At 38.0% G+C, this 22812-nt stretch overlaps 1 non-coding gene across 1 annotated transcript; it reads left to right on the forward strand.

The window, feature by feature from the left end:
• Window positions 1-1048: 1048 nt before the first annotated feature.
• Window positions 1049-1157, forward strand: LOC141603599 (small nucleolar RNA R71). The gene has a single exon (XR_012525463.1). It is a non-coding gene; the product is annotated as a small nucleolar RNA R71 (small nucleolar RNA).
• Window positions 1158-22812: the final 21655 nt, after the last annotated feature.

A 22812-nucleotide genomic window follows, 5' to 3' on the forward strand; every position in this document is an offset into this window, starting at 1 on the left:
AGTGAAAGGAATGGTTACCTCAAGATTCTTGACCATCTCCAAAAACTTACCAAACTTGCGCTCCAGCTTAGTATTCTTTAAACGCTCCGGATATGGGACTGCAACACTGGCCGTAGGATCAGTAACCTTCGGCTTCCGTAAGTTTAAAACCTCCGTCAAATCATCAATGAGTATAAAATCATGCAAATTAATTGACGGATTTGCGTCCTGCACTGGAGACCCAGTCGATCGACCATTGGTCTCGGTCGATCGACCATTGGTCTCGGTCGATCGACTAATCGCACTGGGCATGAACAGTTTCTGGTAAGAAACTCCTTCGTCAGGAACTTCAGTCGATCGACTGACATTGGTGGTCGATCGACCACATGTGCTGGGCTCAATTAGTTTTTGTTAAGAAACTTTTTCATCTGACATCCTGGTCGATCGACTGCTGTTGTTAGTCGATCGACCGCTGTTACTGGCAGTAAAGCTCGTTTTCGCACCAGATATTAAATTCGTCTTTTCATCCTTTCCCGAGTCTTCTCTTGGCTTATCGGGACCATCATAAGAAAGGCCACTTCGGAAATTAATGGCATTAATGGTTTCAATTGGCCCCTCACATTTGCTTGAAGAATTGGTGACTTGCTTAGCCTCTAAATTCTCCAACTGCTTCACAAAATTCTTTGCAGATTCAATCCCAACTTCTTCTATTTTCGTGACTTTAACCAAAAGAGCTCGGATTGTTTCTCTCAATTCCGCGGTCTCATCTGAGTTATGGACAGGAATTTCAACTCTTTCCTTGGAAGCTTCAGAGGTCTCGAGCTTCTCGAGATGGGCTGCAATAGAAGCTATGAGTGTTGTAACGACATTCATTTCATCACTTTGCTTTCCCGAGTTTCCACGCGAACTTCCAAACTCAGCTCTATGGACTTCCATCTCCTCAATAGTGTTCCAACCTTTATTCTGACCGGTATTATTTTGGAACCTACCATTCGCAGCTGCGTCCAGGATAACCTTGTAGTCATCATATAAAGAATTATAGAATAAGTTGCAAAGGTACCACTGCTGGAAACCGTGGTGAGGGACAGACCGAACCAAACTCTTGAAACGTCCCCATGCTTCACAAAATTTCTCATCAGGTCCTTGCTAGAAATTTGTAATTTTGCTTCTCAAGGCATCAGTCTTTGCGAGTGGGAAGTATTTTTTGTAGAAAGCTAACGCTAGAGATGTCCAATCTGTAAATCCAGCTGCTACCCTATCAAGGTAGCGGTACCAATCTCGCGCCGAATCCTTCAAGGAGTACAAGAGCATCATCCCCTTTACTTCATATTGGGTCACCCCAGCCGGTACAGGTATGGAACAGCAGTAGTCTGTGAAAATTTCCATATGCTTCAAAGGATCCTCGTCCGGTAGACCAGCAAACTGATTTCGCTCCACTAAATCAATATAGAAGGAACGAAATTCGAATTGACCAGTAGTAGGGGTGGGTAAAACGTATCCCTTTGGAACATGCTGCTCTTGTGGCTGAAGATTGTCATATATTGTAGTCATGTTCGCAAAACTGAGAGTACTCAAGTCTTCCTCTCAAAAACCCGTCTTCTAACTGTGCAAAAGCAAAACTAGAAGCAAGAGTAAGCAACGGCCTCAAGGAGAAAAATTACACCGTCTCCCCGGCAACGGCGCCAAAAGTTGATACCGTCGTTTTGTATCAAAATTATATTTATAAATCCGAACTAAAACTATAGCTAGGGATAGTAAGGGTCGACCCACAGAGAGACAAGATAAATTCTATTTGCTATTTTCAGTCTATAAAAGTAACAATTAAATGGGGGTTTTGAATTTGTTTGATTCTAGTGACTAATTGCTAAAATAAGAAATAACTCAAACAAGATAAAAAGAATATCAGCAACTTCGGTTCACCATGGCTAAGGTCAGGTCAAAGAGGTAGCAGAGGTCCTATAATACGGTCTCAGGAAATATGAGCAAGCCTTTCGATCAATGCTCAATAATAACCTTACGGTCTTCTAATTCTCTAGAATTTCTCAAAGCTTTCGCTCAAAGGAAATTCGAAATCTAATGATAACCTAACCTACTAATCTTTCAATCTAGCAAGATAGATTTATCAAAAGAAAACAAGATCGATATGGAAGAAAATCATACTAATAAAATTGAACCTAATTTACGCCATGGCTCACCTAGTTCCCAATCAAGATGATTAGCTATGCATGATTAAAACTACAACAATTGCAAAATTAATGACATACAATGAAATTGACATGATTGAAATTGAATTTAAGACAAAAGACTAAAATTGAATTGCTTGAATAAAAACTAGTAACAACAACAATTGAATTGACAAGAAATAAAAGAAGTAGGAAATTGTATTAAAGCTTACTAAAGAATTGATGAACAAAGTAATTGAAATTGGAATCCGTCGTCTCACTTTCTTGTCTCCAAAAACTAGATCTAAACTTCCGTTTTTCAATAATGAAAAGCATAACCTAATTTATTCCTGCGTTCTACTGATAAACGATGCCCCCAAAAGTTAATTACAATTGGGCTTTTAAAAGACTAAAACATAAAGTAAATCTCAGGTTCGCGGTTTGGTCGATCGACCAAGTGGCACGGTCGATCGACCAGCCAATACAGTACAGCCTCTTCTGCTGAACGTCCACGGTCGATCGACTGGTGATGTTGGTCGATCGACCAACTGAGTTGTGCAGTAACTTTCTTCTCTCAGTAAATCAGCCACTTCACTCCAATGCACGTATCCCAAGGTGAGCGAGTCCGAACTCCCATCTTCCAAGTTTCCATAAAGTTGCTTCCGGAGGACGATTAAAGCTTGATTTAGCTCACTTCCACTCATTCCTGCAATAAATCAAAGAAATTCCAAAGTAAACCGTTTCGGGAGAAATAGTAGCTTTAAGCTAACAAATACACATAGAAATACATGCCAAAACTGCGAATAAAGTGTATAGAATATGCACGTATCAAATATGCTCTTAATTACCATATTAATGTGGTAATAATTCTATATAATTATCCATGACTTGGTCAAATGTTGACCTTACATTTGACCGTTGTCCTCTCCATGGCTGACTCCTGTCTTCTTGTACCCTAGTGGCCTGACGTCCTGATACCCTGATGGCTTGATGTCCTGACACTCTGATTGTCAGGCCAGGTTTGAACTTGATCCCGAAGATGATGCGGGCGTCTAGGCTCATCGACTGGTGCCAAACTTGGACTACCCTGACGGACCTGCCCTGAACGTCAGGCCAGGGTAGAATTATATCCTGTCTGTAGTGCGAAATTCCAGGCCCAATACTTTGTAATCAAAGTGTAAAAAGTGCTTGATATGAACTAATTATATTAAGTTCATTGCTTTGTAATTAGTCAAAGTTCATCATCCTACTCAGGTTAAACCGACATGGTATGTAGAACCAAGGGTGATTATGCATGTATGACTAATATGGTTTTTGCAAATGTAAACAGATGAAAGGAGGGATTTAAAATATCCTTTAAAATGTAATTAACCAAATTATATGTAACCTAACTAATTTAAAATTTATGGTAGCAAATCAAACCAGCGAGCAAATTCCAATACTCCTCGACACTCCAACTAGAACAGTGTAATTTCTGCAGGGAAATTTTTGTAATTTTATTAACTTCTGCGAATTCAGAGCATATATAGAAAAATGAAGTGCAGAGATGAAATAAGGACCTTACTTCCTTCAAATCATAATGGTTTAGCAAAATGTCAGTAGGACAGTGCAATCAATTCAGATTGCCGAAATTTAATCACCTCTGATTGCCGAGCTCGGAAATCGCAGTTACTTGTTTACTCTAGGAGAAATTTGAACCCAATGCGAAGTTCAAGCCTTAAACCAATCTTCACACAAGATCACAGCAGCAACGACATCGACACCAACAACATCAACCGTATGTCCGTCTCACCCGACCGTCAACAGTACCACAAGACAAGAGAACTAGAGGAGCAGTCCAACCCAGATTTAATCAACCCAGAAAAACCAGCAGTAATCAATATACGAATCATCGAACAAACTTTACAAGATACAAGAAATTGGAACGAACCCAGTTCAAATCACATCACTAGCAAACTAAATTAATCCAAATTAGAAAAACTAAAAGAAGTCACAAAATCAAAACATGCACAAGATTTTACTACTCCTCTCTCTGTCTCAATCATTCGTTTACATTTTACTAACGGAATTTGAAAAGACGAAAACCAGGGAAAAACGAAAGTAGAACCTGGTAAGTGGGCGCGTAAAACTCAACAGAAGCATGAGCGAAATCAGGAGGAAAATGAGTCGAAAAATCATAATCATGATCATTAGTTGATGATGAAACATTACTGAAACGCGAAGAAGTTGCCCATGGTAGATTAATCCTCAGTTTACTTGTATTATCAGTTATTTCACTCTCATTTGATACAGAATTGTTGGTGTGATTATCATCAATTTGATTGTGATTTGGATCTTGATTTTGATTGTCGTCGTCGTTGTTGTTGTTAATCGTGAGATTATTAGTGATACTACTGCTTAATGATGAGATTCATTGTTGAAATTGAGAAGAAATTAAGAGATTTTAGAGAGAGATGATGGTTTTTTTAGAGTTTGATTCATTTTTGTTGGCTGAAGAGGGTTACGAAGTACAATTAACGAGATCTAATCCCTGCCGTTAGTTTGCTTAATCAAATGGTTGAAATTTGTGAGCACAAACTCACCGTAAGAACCAAAGTCATGAGATCCCGCCTATATAGAATTAGGTTCAAGAGAGTCCACCTTAGAATGATAAGTTCATGAGTCCTATTCTAAACCTTTGGATAAAAAAAATGAAGGGCTAAGATTAAAACAAAATAAAAGCCTAAGATATAAAAGACAAACAAGCACTAATCACACACACTCCCTCCCATTTTCATATCCTCTCTCTAAACACACACACACACACACACACACACACACACACACTCTCTCTCTCTCTCTCTCTCTCTCTCTCTCTCTCTCTCTCTCTCTCTCAACAATCCTCATCCGCCGGCACCACCACCATTGTCGTTGCTTCCACTGTGCCGATGCCGCCACCACCACCCCGCTTCTCCTTTTTTTCGCCTATATTCGTTGCGCATGCAGCCCCTCATCGTGAACCGCTGCTACACTGCAAACACCGTTTCTCCCCCTTCTCCCACGCCACCTCGCTTATTCTCCTTTTCTCTCTCTATCTGTCTCTGTCTCTGTCTCTCTCTCTCTCTCTCTCTCTCTCTCTCTCTCTTCCTCTCTCTCTCTCTCCCTCTCTTTCTCTCTCTCTATCTCTCCCCCTCTCTCTCTCTCTCTCTCTCTCTCTCTCTCTCTCTCTCTCTCTCTCTCTCTCTCTCTCTCTCTCTCTCTCTCTCTCTCTCTCTCTCTCTCTCTCTCTCTCTCTCTCTCTCTCTCTCTCTCTCTCTCTCTCTCTTTTTTTCTTTCAAATCTGAGAAAGTAAGTGGTTGTTGTTGGTGTCGGCCGGTAGAGTTTTGAACCCAAATATGGTGTGTGGAGGTTATCGCGTGGTAGTGGTTGTGGGATATATCTCTTTTTTTTAAATCATTTTTAGATCTGGCCGCGGGGCGAGGGTGGTGGAGTGGTTTTTTGCCGTGGTGGTTGATAGTGGTTATGGTGACTCATGGTGTGGTCTTTTTTTTTAGATTTGCTTTTTTTTGGGTTTTTGGTGGTGGTGGTCAGAGGTGAACCGTCGTGGTGGTGGTGGCCGTGGGAGTGGCTTGGATGGGTGATGGTCGTTTCTATTTTTTTTCCAGATTTTTTCTCCATTTGCGGTGGTGGCGGATCTGGGTGGTCTCGTGGAGGCGGTGGGGTGGTGAAGTCGTGTTGGGTGGTGGGTCAGTCGTGGGGCTCGTGGTGGGTGTTGGTGGTGGCGGCTGGCAGTGTCAACGACGGTGGATGGATTAAAGTCACACAAATCGTCTTTATTAAAGTTACATGTTCAACTATTAAAATTACATAAAATATATAGATATAAAATCACTCGGCCATTAAAGTTTCACTCGTATACCATTAAAGTTTCACTCCTAGACCATTAAAGTTACACTTGTAAATTAGGAAAATTACAAATTTTTTCATAAGTAATGTTGGGCCAAGATTTGTCCTGTCTGATTAGACAAATGTCAGGAAAAGAAATATCAAGCCTAGCCTGAACGAAAGCAACTTAACACAAAGTATATCTTACTCGGACAGGTACCAACCAGGAGGGATAGATAGGTCAGGCCATTTAATCAGGCCAGACCTGAAGGAATAACTCACCAGCCGTATATTGGCCACTACAAGAACAAGTCAGGCAACATTCAAAGCACAACTAAAACCTAGAGAAACAGTTCCTACTCTCATGGATGACCTATTCAACAAGATCTACGAAGGCTATGCAGCAGTTGACTAAGAAAAGGTAACGGCAGGCAGTTGTTGGAGTCAAGCACCTACCTTCGGGTAAATAGGGCACGAGGTCTATTACCTAGGAAAGTCCAAAAAAGACGTGAGAGAGCCGTTGCAAACAAGATGAAACTACTATAAATGGCAAGTGCAAGCAAGGAGAAGGATGATCTACTATTCACTCATTCTTACCCTCATTTCATTATTGTAATCACTCTCAGCATATTTACTAAGCATTTATACCTTATCTCTAGCCTGACATACATATTCCTTATCAGGATACACTAAAAGATAGTATTACTCCCTCCTAGCTTGGTGCCCGTGGTTTTTTCCCTCATTCCCAGGGTTTTCCACGTACAAATCTATGTCTTTCACTTTATTGTTCATTGTTTAAGTTATTCATCGTACTAGTCAGGCATAATTATTTGAGTTAGATTACCTTGCAAACAAATCCTTGTCAAGACTTTACCTCTGTGTAAAATCTTGCTAAAATAATTGGCGCCCACCGTGGGGGCATCTAGCTCTAAAATAATCAAAACCCAATCCCAAAAAACACAAAAAAAACTTCCAAAAATGATTCGAGACAGTATAGAACAACAACTGGCTGTCGCCAAGCAACAACTATTGGAAATAGAACAACTGAAGCAGAAAATGGCCCAGGCTAAAGCTAAAGTCCAGAAATTGAAAGAATTAGAGTCCAACCTGAAGCAAAGGCAAGGAGATAAAGCTTCAGGCTCGAAATTGAAGATTCAGCCAGGAACACCATTTTCTTCAATCATCAGGAATATTGACTTCTCCAACTTTGGTACTCCAACTCCTTCAAAAAACAAAGCAGGAGATCTCGATTTAGACCCAGAAGAAACCCCAAACGAAGAGGCTACCCCAGATCAAACCAACATAGCCCTAATGATGGCTATGGTCCAGGAGATCCAAAAGCTCCATGAGAAATTTGAGAAGATCCCTGGAATACCTACAAGCATCGAGGAAGCCAACCCTGAAAGCATCTCCCTTCATGGATGAGATGACCAAGATAGATCTGCCAAAGAAGTTTGTGGTACCATCAATGAGAACCTATGATGGAACTGAAGATCCTCAAAACCATGTAGCCTACTACAAACAGAGAATGTTGGCAGCCTCTATACCCAGTGAGGTACGACAAGTGTGTTTGTGCAAAGGCTTTGCAACAACCCTGACCAGGCCTGCCCTACAGCGGTACATAAACATGCCAAATAGAAGCATCAAATCCTTTGCAGATCTGATAAACTCGTTCAACCACCAATTTGCCAGCAGTAGGGAGCTCGAGAAGAGATCCAGCGACCTGTACAGAATCAAGCAAAAGCTCGGCGAGACAATCAGAGCATTCCTGACCAGATTCAACAAAGAGAAAGTCTCAATCCCCAGATGTGATGTTGGAATAGCCGTGGAAGCTTTCCGACAGGGTTTACCACTGTACATCGATCTCTATAACGAGCTGACCATGAAACCTTGCCTAACTTTTGAAGACGTTCAGGCAAAGGCACTTGGCTACATCAAGCTGGAAGAAGACAAAAGCTTTAAAGCTGAAACCACTGACAGTGTTTCAGGATATGAAAGATAACAGGAAAAGCTCTAATCAAAGGGGAAGCAGCTCTAGACCATCTTCCTATGCCAGGCCTAACAAATCAGAAGTCAACTATGCTCATGAGCAATGAGGTAACTCTTATACTTATCCACCTATTCAGGAATATTACTTCTCTGTTGATACTAAAGGACTCATCAAAAGGCTTGACAACATGGGAGACATTGTCAAGTGGCCCAAAAAGACGGACAATCCCAACTCAAGGAAAGACACAATAAGATGGTGTGAATTTCACATGGACATAAGACATACCACAGAACAATGCCTGGGTAAACGTAGACAAGTGGCTTACCTGCTAAAGAAAGGCTACTTGAAAGATCTAATGCCATCAAAGAACAGGGAAGACAGAGGATCAAGGAAGGATCAGGAAAGACCACAACGTGATCTGCCCCCAGCACCACCAATCTATGAAGTTAAATTCATCAATGGAGGATCTGAGATTTGTGTCCTGACTAGCTCAGCTACAAATAAAATAGCCAGAGAGTCAAAAATGAAGTCTCCTTTTAAACCTAGAGATTTACCTCAAATTGCTTTTGATGATACTGATATGCAGGGAATCCCAGACATCCATCATGATGGCCTGGTCATTACCATGCAAATCAGTACTGCACGTGTGCTCAGAATCCAAGTAAAGGTGGTAGCTCAGTCAACTTAATCATGCTTGATGTCCTGAAAGCCATGAAGATCAATGAGGACAAGATCATAAAGAAGTCAAATGTCTTCGCAGGATTCAGTGGTGAAACCAGGAACACCCTAGGAGAAATCTACTTGCCAACCTATGTGGAAAGAGTCTTATCATGTGAAAGATTTGGAGTCCTGGACCGTCTCTCATCTTACAAAGCAATCTTAGGCAGGCCTTGGATCCATAATGTCAGAGCCATTCCTTCAACCTACCACCAGTGTGTCAAAATACCAACAAAATGGGGAATAACAACCATCAAAGGTGAACAAAAATCTGCCCAGGAATGTTACACTAAATCATGGAAACCTTCCAAGGTAGATAAGTCACTCGCCTAGTAATTACAGTACCCTGTCAGGAGCACTTATGTGGCAGAAACTCATATGGAAATAGATCAAGTAGTACAAGACCCTGAGCACCCTGACAGGTATGTACTAGTGGGATCTGATGTCCCTGATAACGCCAGACCAAAACTAGTAAGCTTTCTTAAAAATAAGTCTACATGTTTTTCCTGATCACACTTTGATATGACTGGTATAGATGCTAATATTATTACCCACAAACTTAATATTGACACCTCTTTTAAGCCTGTACAGCATAAAAGGAGAAAAATTGCCCCTGAACTCAATACAATCATTAACGAAGAGGTAGACAAACTCATAGACATGGGAATGATCAGGGAAGTAATGTACTCTGAATGGCTGGCCAATGTGGTCGTGGTATAAAAGAAGAATGGCAAATGGAGAGTCTTGTTAGACTACACAGATCTCAACAAAGCCTGTCCAAAAGACCCATTCACACTCCCTCACATTGATGCAATGGTAGATGCTACAGCTGGGCACGAGCTACTGACATTTATGGATGCCTCAAGTGAATTCAACTAAATCAAAATGCATCCAGCTGATAAGGAAGATACCGCATTCATAACGAAAAGGGGCATATATTGTTACACAGCAATGCCCTTTGGCCTGAAGAATGCAGGGGCAACCTACCAACGCCTGGTTAACATGATATTTAAAGACCAAATTGGTGACACAATGGAGGTCTACATAGACGATATGGTAGTCAAATCAAAAAAGGCTGAAGATCATGTGAAGGACCTAGAAGTAGCCTTCAAAATCCTGGAAGAATTCAATATGAAACTCAATCCATCCAAATGCCACTTTGGAGTGTCATCGGGCTAATTCTTAGGGTACATGGTGACAAATACAGGGTCATATCCAGATCATCTGAAAGATGCAGGTCATTCTATGACCTTCTCAGGAAGAACAAGTCGTTCAAATGGATGCCTGAACATGAAACAACCTTCCAAGAGTTAAAAACTTACCTGGCCACTCCTCCACTACTGGCCAAACCTAACAAAGGAGAACCCCTGACGATCTACCTATCAGTCACTGAGACAGTAGTAAGTGGAGTCCTGACCAAGGAAATTGAAGGCTAACAACATCCTGTCTACTATGTAAGTAAAAGTCTCCTGGATGCAGAAACAAGGTATGGATTACTTGAAAAATATGTACTTGCATTAATTGTATACTACAAAAAACCCAGACCTTACTTTGAGAGTCACCCAATAATAGTCAGGACCAATCTGCCTATTAAATATGTCCTCAGAAAACCTGAACTTTCAGGCAGAATGGCAACGTGGTCAGTATAACTTAGTACTTATGACATAACCTTTGAACCTAGGACAACAATTAAATCCCAAGCTTTAGCAGACTTTGTGGCTGATTTTAGTCCCACCCTAGAACCAGACCTCATAAAAGAGGTCAATCAACTAGACACCCAAAAATCAGGCCAAGAATGGACCTTACATGTAGACGGAGCAACCAATATGAGAGGAATTGGCCTAGGACTAGTACTAAAATCACCCCAAGGTGATTTAATAGCTCAGGCTATCAGTTATGAATTTAAAGCAACAAACAATGAATCTGAATATAAAGCCCTCATAGCTAGAGTCAAGGTATGTATAAATCTTGGGGTGCAAAATCTCAAGGTAAAAACTGAATCACTTTTAATTTCAAATCAAGTCAAAGGAACCTACGTCGCAAAGGATTCAAAAATGATTCTCTATTTAGTCTATGTAAAAAACCTTTGCAAAAAGTTTAGTTCATTTGACATTGATCAAATACCAAGAGACTTAAATACCCAGGCTGATGCCCTAGCCAGCCTGGGATTAAATTTTAGCCCTGCCAAATTTGATAAGATACCCGTTGTTTACCTGCTCGAACCAACCATTCAAAACCTGACCAAATTTATCCCATCATTGAGGACACAAAATCGTGGACCAAACCATATAATGATTGTTCTTACAGGGGATCCTACCCAAAGACAGGCATGAAGAAAAGGCCCTTAGAATTAAAGCTTCCACTTACACCATTATAAATAACACTTTGTTTAAAAAGTCCCAGGCTGGACCCTACTTGCGATGCCTGGAGCCGCATGAGGCTAAACAAGTTATTGAGGAGATACATGATGGATACTGTGGAAACCATAAAGGAGGCAGAAGCCTGGAAAGTAAAGTTGTGAGGACATGCTACTTCTGGCCAACCTTAAGAGCTGACTACTTGGCCTACAACTCAAAATATGAAGCATGTCAACTTCACTCTCCATTCGTTCATCAACCATCCGTACTACTACACTCCATTTCAGGCCCCTGTCCATTTCTGAAGTGGGGAATGGACATCGTAGACAAGCTACCCCAAGCACCAGGACAAAAAGTCTACATGCTAGCCATGACTGATTACTTTCAAAATGGATAGAGGCTGACTCATACAGGCAAGTCAAGGAGAAGGATGTCGTATCATTCATCAAGAGAAACATCATATGTAGATATGGCATCCCCTCAGAAATAGTTTATGACAACGACACTCAATTTGTGGGAAAAAGAACAATGGCCTTCTGTGCACAATGGAATATTAATCTGGTGACCTCTACACCAGGCTATCTAAAAGCCAACAGCTAGGCCGAGTCCAGCAACAAAGTGGTAATCAGCAGCCTGAAGAAAAAACTAAAGAGAAGAAAAGGCAGGTGGGCTGAAGAACTCCCTCTAGTCTTCTGGGCTGACAGAACTACACCCAAAACATCCACAAGCCAGACACCTTACTCTCTGGTCTACGGCTGTGAGCAGAAATCCATGTACCAACTACCAGGTGCAGCCTGAACACCGTGGAGGAGAACCAGCCACTAATGCCGGACAGCCGGACCCTGGCTGAAGAACTGAGAGATGCAGCCAAGATCAGAATAGCCTCCTACCAACAAACGGTAGCTAGAAGCTATAATAAAAATGTGAACATCAGAGTAATCAAGGAAGGGGACCTAGTCCTAGGAAAAGTCTTCCCAAATACAAAAGACAAAAATGCCGACAAAATTGCTCCTGCATGGGAAGGACCTTACCCGATTGACTCAGTAGTAGGGTAGGGAGCCTACAGGCTGCAAACGCTAGACGGACAAATGATCCCCAGGTCCTGGAACATCTCCCACTTAAAACTCTTTCATGTATAACCCATTTATTTCATGCCTGAACCAGGTAAGACTATTAACCCTATCTCTTGCCTGGTATGATTCTATGTGTAACCCTCCTAAATAAAATGCTCCATGTCCTTTTTATGTGCTTTCCTGCTTGTTGCAATTGCCTGTCATAGTTACAAATTTTACCACTTGTCTTAAATTACCATGTTAAATCCGAAAAACTTGTTTTACGCTTTTTCTGCAACTATCTAGATCATTATACTTGCATGCTTAAACAAATATTCAGGATTGAGGGCCACTCCACCCAACCTGAACAGCATCCCAGAAATGCTTCACAAACCTTGGCATTTTTGCCACATCTAAAAAACACATAAAAACTGAGCTCAATATGAAAAGACAGGTATGATGGTGAAATAAATCCACACTACTTATCTTAAGCCCTCCTGACAGGTTAAGGAGCCACAAAAAAAGCCCTCCAAACAGGCTAAAGAGCCACAAATCCCTGAACGGATTGAGGGCCATAAGCCCTCCTAACAAGCATTATCTTAACAAATAATTCAAATTGCATTATTTCAACGGGTATGGCATAAACAAACCAAGCACACAATGGGAACCAAAAAGCAACTTCAATTGCATAAAGAAAAGACATAGTTTTTCCAGAGAACATCCCCCCTTGATGGGACAAAAACCAACTAAAATAAAAATCTGAGGTTTGTCCAGGGAATATCCCCCCTGGATAGGCTAAGAAAGATTACCCTAAACTAAACTATCAGCCTGCCTTGGAAGCAGTAGCAGAGCTTATACCCTCATCAGCTGCCTATTCCTCTTCCTCTTCATCATCCTCATCCTCGTCAGCCTCACCGCTCTTGTCTTTAGTCGAAGGAGAATCAACCTCATCTTCAACATGCAGCTTGCAAAGATCAGGATAGGTAGCATTGAGGTCAACCATTTCTTGATCTGGGTTCCATTACGGCCTGACCTCCATAGGCTCCTTCATAGCATCAATATGACCTTTGCCAAAGAAATACAAGGCAACATCCTTGTACCTGCCATGCACCGTATCCCTCTCAACAGCTAGCTCTTTATTTGCCTTCAAAATATCATGCATAGCTTGCTTCTCAGCCTTCAACTCATCCTGGACTGTAGCAAGTTTAGCTTGGATGGACTTCACGACATTCTGAGCAGACCCCAACTTGGACATTTCAACAACCAGTGTTGCCTTGCCTGCCTCATTCTCCCTTTTCAACACTTCCAAGTCAATCTTCAAAGATTCAGCGTCCTTCTTCAGGCATTGCACCTCCCAGTCCAAAGTCTCATTCTTGGCATTCGAAGATTTTAGTTCACAGGCACCCCTTTGCATGTCATTTACATTCTGCAAGGAAGACACGGGCCAGGCAAGCTGAAGCAAAAAAACAAATAAGCAAAATAAAACCAAAGGAAAGGAGAATTATACATCCTGCAGCATAGTAACCAAATTAGCAGCACAGTCCCTCGAATGGTAGATAGCAGCTACTGCCTGAGCAAACATTTCCTAAGCCTGATATTTATAATAAGGATCATCAACCAGAAAAGAGTCAGCCTGGATTTGTTCCTTGGCAAATTGAACATTAGAGAGCCTAGCCCTGACCTAACTGACCTCACTCACACCTTCACCACCAACTCCTTCAGAAACCTCATCCAACCTTTTTCTCTTCCCAGCTTGACTGGGCTCATCAATATCAACCACAACCTGCGGAGGAGACACCAATTGAGCCTGATGGGCAGGGGCCTGGATTTGAAGCGTACTATCACTCCCTGTAGCTTCACTACTCCGGGATTTTCCCCCTATAATATGGGAAACGCATGCCTTTACCAGGGACAAGCCAAAACTAGCAATCCTTGCGGAAGCCCTAGTAGCTATACGACGAAATTCTATATCTGCAATACTAACATATGCTCAGGCATCAAAATCAACATAGAAAAGGCAAAAACTTACTACTTGATGATGAGGCCCCTAAAGCCTTGGTACTTTTAGCAGCCTTATAAGTACTCAACTTAACCTTCCTGAAGCGAGGCAGAGGTTCTTGACCAAGACAAGCAGGGCACGCCCTCTCCTCATCTAGCAAGGCCATAAAAGCTGCAATACGGTCAGCCGACCCCTCAGCATCACGATCACAAGCCAGTCAGCCACTATGGTATAACACGAGTAAGTTTTTCTTAGAGTTAGTGTCATCCGTAATAGTGCGTTTACTTCATAAATCTCATTAAAGGAATATCATCCGGATATTTATTTTATGATCCTCGTCAGTTGATTAACGTAAATCGATAACGTTTGGCTGACTAGAGTTTGACGTTATTGTCGTGTGACGGCGGTGAGCAACTGACCCCTTTCGGTCACACCTAAAGGAACAAACCCCAATTGACAACTAATTAATTGTATGAGATACAATTTATTTAGTCCCTTGATTAATTGACTAAAAGGTTAGTCGATTCTTTTAGAGAGATTTCGAGTTACGAACTTGAGGCGCGGCAGTTATTATTTTATTATGCGATAATTGAATAATAAATTTTATGAGACAGGTTTTAGTTAATTAATTGTTATTTCACTAAAATTGTACTAATTAATTAATGTAGTTAATATTAGTACGTAAATAATATGTGTAGCGGTACACGTATATTTATGGAGTGTTTTGAACAAAATTTAATCGGGAAGCATTTAAACATAAAACGATGTTTAAAGTATTATTACACGTATTTGTGCGACAAATATTAGAACCAAAATGGACCCGTAAATAGGACATTGGACCATGTAAGTGGAGTGTAAATGGATGATTATAAACATAATCATTACACTCATGCCTTTGATCTATCCCATCAACTTTTGTTCTATTTTATGTATAATGACATTGGATATAAAATAAAGCAAAAATCTTTCCCACACTCCACCTACTCCACTCGTCCACTCCCTCCTTTATAGACCAACTTTTGTTCATTATTTTTGCTTGCTCACTTGTGCATTTTGCATGTGAATAAAAGGTTGGTACATCTCTCTAAAATTAATATAAATCATTTACTAAGATTGTTAGTAATCAAAAATAAATACTAAGTGTATTAGTATTATTTACATATTATCAAGAGTTAGATTTAACAAATATCTAGTTAATATTTGTTAGATTATTGGGTGTTTTGTTTTGGGTGCTTCTTGAAGGAGACTTTCTCTTTGGAGGTTTGTATTACGAGGATCATCCCTCTTTAATTAGCACATGAACAATCTACATAGGTGATCTAGATAGTGCCCATATTTACCATCAAATCAATGTAAAGAAATTTGTATTTCCTTAATCTTTTATTAATATGCTTTTATATTTGCATGCATGTTACATAGATCACTAAAATAACATATTATGAGATAATTTATTTTCATTAGAGAGTCTAAAATGAATCTATGATCCTTCAAGTGGTATCAGAGCGTTAGGCTTGTAATTTGCATGTGGATTTTTAGCATATTAAACAAATTATGAGATAATTTGGAAAAATCAAAAATTATGTTAGAAGAGGTTTTAGCACGGAAATTTTTGGGCATGCATAGCTACTGATCTTAAAAGGTTTGTGGTAAAATTTGGTGACTTGTGAAGTTATTTTGCTATTTTTAATGATTTTTGTAGAAAACCGAGTCAAAAATGCCGTATTTTGGTTAAGAGTTAACTAAAAATACTTAAAGGTTGATTATGGTCATGAAATTTTTATATTGTTTCATGTATATTTTGTACAGATTGTATATAAAATTTCTAAGGTTGGTTTGAAGTATTGAATGTGTATTGATTTTATGAGATAAAAGTCGATAAAAGTGAATTATTTTAATCATATATTTGAAATGAATGTTTCTGACCTTGATAAATTTATGTAAATTAAAAAATATGATTTAAAAGTTATAAGTGAAATTTAAAATGTGATTTCACCTTGTTTTGATATATATTGGTTTTAGTGTTTCAAAACCGATAAATATCGATCTTTTTCTTCATAAAATTTATCCGAAATTTTTGGACAATTATAATAAAATTTTGGTGTTCTTGGGAGTGTTTCAGAATACTCAAAATTTGTATTTTCAATATTTGGTAATATTTTCAATTATTTTGGATTTATTACTTAAAAGATATGATTTTACCGATTAAATTAGCAAATAACACCAAATCAAACTAATTATTCATCATCAAATTAGTGAGGACTAAGTTTTGAGGTTCAAAATATTTTGGACAATTAGTTTGGACTTAAATGAGATTTAAGTGTTAATTATTGATTTTTAACAAGTTAAAAATCAATTAAATCCACAAACCGAGCAAGATACCAACGATTGTAAAAAAGGGCGATTTTGGCATCATTTTGCAGCATTTTTAAGCATATTTATCTATGTTTAATGAATTATTGTCATTTATTTAACGTATTTATTTTGTTATACCTAGTATGGCCTAGTTATTTTTAATCATTATTACCAGGAATGCGAATAGCGATTTGTTTGTAATTTAAATACGATCTCGTATCGTCGGTTTGTAATTAATTAATAGTTTTAATTTATTTTATTAATTAATGTATAATAGGAATAGATATGTAATTTGATTGTAATAGTTATTTTTACCGGCGTTTCCAAAAGACGGATTTACATCGAGACGGAGTCTATTTTTGGAAAGGTGTTCCAAATCCCACAAGAAGAAGCCACTTTTGGAAGATGTTCCTATGAAGAGGCAAGGAACCAAGGAGTTGGTTTCCGATATGTAATCGTCTAGTTATTTTTAACTAGGAAGTCATACTAGGATTATCATATGCTTGCTTGCTTTCATTTTTCCACGCATGCCAAAATCGCCATTCACATGCATTTTATTTTCGCGGTTGTCAATTCACGTCATTTGCATTCACCGACTTAGTTCACTTATAGGGAATTTATGACTAAATTGACAAGATCTCTCACATAACTAAAATTGAGATTAGGCTTACCAATTAGTAACGCCTATGAATCCCTTGTTCATTAGAGCCACGCTCGCCCAAGCGGGGTGTTCTCTATTTACCTCGGGTAAGTAGGATGATAAAAGGTTATCACGCGCCAAACTTCGTTGGACTCAACGGGATATAAGACGGTCTTGGGTTCCGGGGCTAGTAGATGGATTTAAGTAAATCCGTCGACCAAGAGTTCTATAGGTAGAATTAGTCTAACGTTGACTTACCGAATTTACACGATTATGGGATGTTTCACCCAAGCGAAGCTCATTTTTGTTTAAAAACGGATCTTGGAATCATTTATATAATTTAGTGGGAGATCGTTATATAAATGTTAAAACTTGTTAAACATGTTTCACTGTTGGAATATGTGTCCTCCGACAATAATGCGATCACGACTGCTGATCATGATGATCACATGTTTAAGTCTCATTAAAATGAATACAATTGGGAAGTAATATTGTTACTGTCAACTGGTCAACATATATCGGTAATGATTGGCTTGCTAGAGTTTGACATTACTGTCGTGTGACGGTGGTGATCAGTTGACCCCCTAGGTCATACCTAAAGGGCAACCCTCTTAGTTGATTATTTAATTAATCGTATAATGTTACGAGTTAATTAAATTACTTGAAAATTGACGGACGATTTTGGAAGTAAAATTTACGTATCATATTGAAATGTGATTTAATAAGATACGGTCTGAGTAATCGAATTGTATCATTACTCGGATGAAATAATTGTTTAATGTAACAATTAAATTGAATGAATTGTTATAAATACAATCAGTTGTGATTTATAAATTGGTAAAATATTTTGGCACATGTAATTATGATATTACCAAGTCGATTTTGTATGTGACGTATTTTATTAATACGTTGATTTTTAATATGTTAAAAATACATAACATATATATGTGACATGTAACATGTAACATATAGACAATTGACAAAAATAATATGGGATCCATATTATGTTAAGTGCCGAAATAATTGGGGAGATTAAGCTAGTTAATTGTTTTATTTAATTGATAAAACATAATGATGAAAAAGCACCCTAGCCTTGCATACCTATTATTTCTTGTGAAGAACAAATTATTCATGCATTGGCTCCCCAATAAGGCCTCCTCTTACACGGTTTTGGGGAAGACAAAATATCATTGTTTTTCCTTATAATTTTACTAAGTAATATACTAAAAGCTAGTGTATTATTTTCTCATTCATTCACTCATCCAAAAACTCAAGTTTCTAGAGAAATAAAATCCTCTCTTTATCTCTCTACAAAACCGAAAATACTTAAGTGTTTATAATTATTTTTGGTTCAATTTTCTACTATAATTAATATTATACTAGTTTTGTAATATTAATTAAATTAAGAGGAGCCTTGGGTATTATATTTAGGGAGAGATCTTACTCTTAGATCTTTGTTCTTCCATTGGAATAAGCTCAAGAACAAGTAGAGAAAGGTGATCTCTCTTGTGCCCAAATAGCCGAAATCTTGAATGTAAGGACATTTCTTTTCATCTCTTTATTTAATGTTTGCATGCATAAGACCTTTATTAATTTATGACAAATTAATTAGACATATAAGATTATGTTAAAATGTATAAAGATCTACATTTCTTTCAATCGGTATCAAGAGCCACGGTTGTTTGCATGCAAATTGGTTAAAAGTTTTTCCGAGTTATATGAATAACAAAATAAAACTTGTAAAATTTATGTTATTATGATATATCACGAAATAATTACATGCATGTTAATATTTCTGGTCCTAAAGTGTTTTAGGATTTTTTGGTTAATTTTTCGGATTTTTATTGTTCATATTTAATAATAATGACATTTAAATGTGATTTTATGAGTAAAAATGTCATTTTTGGTCGAAAATTAGCTATACTTCGAATTTTCACTTGGTTTTTGGATATGTTGTTACATATATTATTTTGAGATAACCTGTAAATTTTCATAATTTTTGCACTTGTTATGCTCGAAAAATGATTTTTTCATTATTAAATTCGGATTTAAGAGATAAATAGGTTAATATGAGTTAAATTTCGAATCTGGTCATAGAAAATTTATATGTTGTCACATGCAATTTTACAAGATGTGTGTAAAATAATTGGCTATAAAGAAGTCCTTTGGCATGATTTATGAATTTTTGAAGAAAAATGACATAAATAGTGACTTTATTAGTGAAAATTAATAAAATATAATCTATGACTTAGGAAAAACGTCTAATGTTGCATTTTATTATATTTTTCAGATCTAAAATTGAAAATTTAATGATAATAATTTTTCCATGTTTTTTATGATTATTTTATTAAATATCGATAAACCGCAACATTGTTTTTCCGGAAAAATTTCGAAATTTTTTAACCTAAGATTTTGAACATTATGAGTGTCATGGATTTTTCCAGAATGTTCATGAATTTTAAATTTCAAATTTTGAATTTATTTGAAATTTTGTGATTTATTTGAAGTTAAATAGCTTATTTTTGTAATTTTGGTCCATTTATGAACAAATTTGTAAATAAAAGTTAATTATGGTCAAATTACTAGTGAAGACTATATTTTGAGTCCTAAGTGGTTAGGGTAATTAACTAGTGCATAAATATGAGTTTATGCATATTTGTGATTATAAAATGTTGAAATCACGCAAATCCGTAAAAACCGAGTAATATACGATATTGGCAATTTAAAGGCGATTTGGCATAAAAATTGTGCATGTTCATACATATTATAATGCTGCATTTTAATTTATGATTGTCATAATTTTAATTTATGTAATTTTGAATTATGTAATTTTACTTAGTATGGCCTTAGATTTTAATTGGTATTTCCCGAAATGTATGGGAATATCGATTCGGTTGTAATTTTTATTGTGATCTCGTATCACCGTTTTGTAATATTTAATAGATTTATTTTATTTTAGTTACAAATGTATAATAGGAAATTATGTAATTTATTATGTAATTTTATTCATTCCGGAGTTCCAAAAGACGGATTACTTCAAGAATGGCGATACATAAAGACGGTGTTACCTCGAGATGCGTGCCACAACCGAAGTTCAAGGGACCAATGGAGTTGGTTTCCGAATATGTAATAGATTAATAGTTTTTCTATTTTAGGAAAGGCCATACTAGGATTTATTTATCTTTATGCTTGCATTTTATTTTATGTCACATGCATCGCTAAATCGCCATAACTAAACATGCATTGTCTTTTTATCGAGTTAATCGACCGTGTCAATTAGAATTATCGTAGTTCACCGCTTTAGTTCACTTAAAACGTGATAGATAATAAATTGACATGACCTCTCGCTAAAACAATTAATTGAGATATAGCCTTACCAAATAGTAGAAACCATGAAAACCTATTTCGCGAGGGAGTGCACTCGGCCCTACCGGGGTACAAACCTTGTTACGTAGGGGAAGTGGGTGATGAATGTTAAATCCACCGAATTCATGTTGATAAGGGATGTATCGGCCCTACCGTGCCCAAGTTGATATGGATTTGGATCATGGACACATTTATTCGAAATTTGGATTGAACTCAACAAAAGTTTTTGATAAGGGATGTATCGGCCCTACCGTGCCCTTGTCAAATGTGTTTTGGGCTAAAGATAAATGTTAATGTAATATTATCGACCAAGAGTTCTAAAAGTAGAATCGATTAAACGTTAATCCACCGAGTTATATTGATAAAGGATGAATCGGCCCTACCGTGCCTAAGTCGATATGAATTTGGGTCTTGGAATCATTTATTATAGTTGGGTAGAGGTCACTATATGAATGCTCATATCTTGTTAAATTTGCAAGTATGATTTAAAAGGACAAATGTTAATATTTCCTTTCCTCCATATTTGTAGTGCAATGAATCCATCAAATGCTACCGCACCCATTACTATTGAGTCATATCACCATGTTCTTGACGACGTATGCTCCAACAACAATTTCGATACAACTAGAGAACTTCATTTCGGGATGGGTTCGGATGGAAACCTTAATTTCATCACCACTTCTAAACCACCCACTACTACTAGACCTCGTGTGAGTCCGTCTCGGGAAGACTACCTCATGCAATCTATAGGGTCTTTGTCTCTGGAAGACAAGGATGCAAAAGCTAGTGGGAGCTCTAGCAATCAAGTTCTTGCTACTAAGGGCAAGAGGTTCAAGAAGAAAGGAAAGAAAATCAAAAACTTCAAGCAAGTTAATGATGAGTGCCATTATTGCTATGGCATGGGACATTGGCTTAGGAATTGCCCTATGTATTTGCGAAATATAAGGGAAGGACTCATTACTCCAAAAGGTACAATTCCTAAAGAAATTTATGTTATTGATATAAATTATACTTCCACTACGACATGGGTACTAGATACCGGTTGTGGTTCTCACCTTTGTAATCATCTACAGGGTTTAAGAGATGTGGAGAAGCTTAGCAAGGGAGATGTGGATCTTCGACTTGGAAATGGAGCTCGGGTAGCGGCCGAATCCAAAGGAACTTACGTTCTAGCTTTGCCAAACGGTTTTGAGTTGTATTTGCATAATTGTTTTTATGTTCCTACGCTCTCTAAAAACATTATCTCAATCGCCATGCTAGACATGGACGGTTTTTGTTTTGTCATTAAGAACAATCGTTGCTCTATTTCTAGGAATGATTTGGTTATTGGCCAAGCTACTTCCATCAATGGCATATACATTTTAGAGACCTCAAATCCGACAAATGATATTTATAACATTCAATCAAAGAAACTCAAAACTAGTGACCCAAGTGAAGCGTTCATTTGGCATTGTCGATTAGGTCACATAAACGAGAATCGCATCAAAAGATTAATTTCTACTAATGTGATTACACCATTTGATTATCAATCATTTGGTATATGCGAATATTGCCTACTTGGCAAAATGACTCGTAATCCTTTTAGTGGTAAAGGGACACGAGCTAGTGAGCTATTGGGACTCATACACACCGATGTATGTGGACCAATGAGTATCACCGCTCGTGGTAATTATGACTACTTTATAACCTTCACCGATGACTTAAGTAGACATGGGCATGTCTATTTAATGAGACATAAGAGTGAAGCGTTTGAGAAATTCAAGGAATTTCAAAACGAAGTAGAGAACCAATTGAACAAAAGAATTAAGGCACTTCGATCCGATCGTGGTGGTGAATACCTTAGTCTTGAATTTGATTCACACTTGAAAGGTTGTGGCATTATATCACAACTTTCTCCACCCGGAACACCACAACTTAATGGTGTTGCGGAAAGGAGAAATCGAACCCTACTAGATATGGTTCGATCCATGATGAGTCAAACCGAGTTACCGAACTCGTTTTGGGGATTTGCGATACAAACCGCAATTCGATCTTTGAATAATAGTCCCACAAAGTCCACCGAAAAGACTCCATATGAGATGTGGACGGGTAAGATCCCAAATATATCCTATATGAAGATTTGGGGATGTGATGCTTACGTCAAAACTAAGAACGACAACAAGCTAGCCCCAAGATCCGAAAAATGCATCTTTGTAGGTTATCCCTCGACCTCTCGAGGGTATTACTTCTACAAACCTCAAGATCATAAAGTGTTTGTGTCTTGCGAGGCTGTCTTCTTAGAAAGAGAATTTATTTCTAAAAGACAGAGTGGGAGAAATTTTGAACTTAATGAAG

The sequence above is a fragment of the Silene latifolia genome, chromosome 9, assembly GCF_048544455.1.
Source record: "Silene latifolia isolate original U9 population chromosome 9, ASM4854445v1, whole genome shotgun sequence".
Classification (NCBI taxonomy): Eukaryota; Viridiplantae; Streptophyta; class Magnoliopsida; order Caryophyllales; family Caryophyllaceae; genus Silene; species Silene latifolia.